Genomic DNA, 2,500 nt, shown 5'->3' with positions numbered 1-2,500 from the left:
CCAATTAGTATTGATAAATAAAACTTGGGGAGGAGGGGGATTACAATACAGTACTGAGTAATGTATTGTTGATGGAATCAATGTATACAACGACTACATTAGTTAGGACACGAAAAGTGAACAGAAAATGCTTCGTTTCTAATTTGCAAAGAAAACGGGGGTGTTTACACGTCATAAATATTTAGGAGTAACTCGTCTTCATTTTGCCTTATAAGTACAGCCATTCTCTCTTTCTCTTTCTCACTCACACACACACATACACAGACTGCACTTGCTTTCACAATGGATTTACACACAGACGTGGTAATATATATATATATATATATATATATATATATATATATATATATATATATATATATATATATAACTCCATAGACCATACGTTCACATAGATTAAATTTACTGACAACGAAAAGAATAGAATGTATACGTTCAAAGAAAAAAAAAGCATTCGTAAATTATTTAACTTGAGATAAGGGCCTTCTAGAGCTCATTAAATTTCAAATAATAATATTCGTTATTTACTGAACCGGAGGCATTGCCTACGGTTATAAGGCATTGTCCCGTAAACGCCAATTTATTTGTTAGTTGCTAAGTCACGGACGTAACTGTACGGCTTCACTTCCCATCACAGCTAGGCTATGGAATCCGATAGCAGTTCGAAGCGGCCCAAGGGTCCGGATTTTCTAGTATTTGTGGAGACAGTACCGGCGTCGCCATATAATCCCAAAGTTATATTTCAATCTCGTATTTCATGTTCACCTTAGGGGCCGAACACGCTTACGACTCTTTTTAGATGCCAATGCCAAGGACACGCAAACATGCACAGAGAGTGAACGCTCGCCTTGATGTAGCCAGTGACGTCACTGCTTTATGTTCAGTGACGTCATCGTGCTTTGTCATGTTACTCTACTCTTCTTAATACTTTTGACTCTTTCTCTTAGTCGCATTTTTTTTTTTTACTATGTCCCTTCTGTAGGGTGCGTACTCACTACGGTTGCACGTCGGGAACTTGTAGCACACGTGTCACAAGTTCCAGAGCAGGTTGAAAACACACTTGAATTTCAAGACCATTAAACCCAAAAAAATTTGTGCAGCTTTTCTGGCATAACTCTCTCTCTCTCTCTCTCTCTCTCTCTCTCTCTCTCTCTCTCTCTCTCTCTCTCTCTCTCTCTCTCTCTCTCGTAAATGCCTCAGTGTGTTTAAAGTAAGATAAAAAATAAGGAGAACTAAAAGTCCAGATTACGCTCAATTAGACCAATCAAAATTCCATGTATTTTTCGTTTTTTACTTAGTGGATAATATATCACAAACACAGCCCCATAATTGTTAGGTATATTGATTGACTCTGATCTTTTTTCTGACCTAATTTTGATTTTTTTTTATCCCGATTTTGGTTTTCTTAACCTGTTTTAATGTTTTTCTAGCCCGATTTTGGTTTTTTAACCTGATTTCTTCCCTGATTTTGGCTTTCTAACCTGATTTTTTTTGACACGATATTGTTTTATTGTTGTAACCCGATTAAGTTTTTTTTTCTAAATTTGTTTTTTGTAACCTGAATTTGGTCCTAACACAATTTTGTTTTTTTCTTACTTTATTTTTGTTTTTCTAATCTGAATCTGATTTTGAGTTTCCAACCCAATTTTGATTTTTTCTAACCTGATTTTGGTTTTTCTTACCTTATTCTGGTTTTTTTTTTCTATGTTATTAATTTATCTAACCTGATTTTGCGATTTTTCTTTACTGATTTTATTTTTCTTGCCCTATTTTATTTTTCTATAACATGATTTTTTCTTATCCGATTTTGGTTTCTTCTGACCTGATTTTGTTTTTTCTAAGCCGATTTTGGTTTTTCTAATATGATTTTGTTTTTTCTGACCTAATTTGATTTTATCTAACCGATTTTTGTTTTTCCCTAACCTGATTTTGGATATTTCTTCTTACCTGACTTTGTGTTGTTCTAACCTGATATTGTTTTTTCTAACCTAATTTTGGATTTTCTAATCTGATGTTGCTTTTTGTGACCCGATGTTGGTTTTTTCTAACTTGATTTTGGATTGTATAACAAAACCGTAAACATATCTCCTTACTAATCCTTAGCACCCTAGTATCATCTATAGACTATGTGGGCCACTGCTGTATTGTGTGTGTGTGTGTATGTGTGATCTCTTCTAGAAATACGTTTGGGGGACATCTAAATCTGTTCTTTTTCCCAGCACCCCTCACCATCCCACGGATCAACTTACCCGCCAAACCAGTCACTCCATTGTCTGCTTGCCGAACGAAAATCATTATTTTATTTTTTTAATTTTGTTTGATTGAAACTTCTTGAAACTTCTATTCTGTATTTCATGACCCATGTTTATTATTATTATTATTTTTAATGCAGAGGTCAATAATAAAGGCAAAAAGGATGCCCTTACCTGCCCCATTCCCAGTGAAAAAACGAATAAGAAGGAGAAAGCAACTTCTGGAGTAACCCGTAGGAAGCGACAGA

Source organism: Macrobrachium nipponense, chromosome 13 (genome assembly GCF_015104395.2).
Source record: "Macrobrachium nipponense isolate FS-2020 chromosome 13, ASM1510439v2, whole genome shotgun sequence".
Classification (NCBI taxonomy): domain Eukaryota; kingdom Metazoa; phylum Arthropoda; class Malacostraca; order Decapoda; family Palaemonidae; genus Macrobrachium; species Macrobrachium nipponense.
This window is presented reverse-complemented; position numbering follows the sequence as displayed.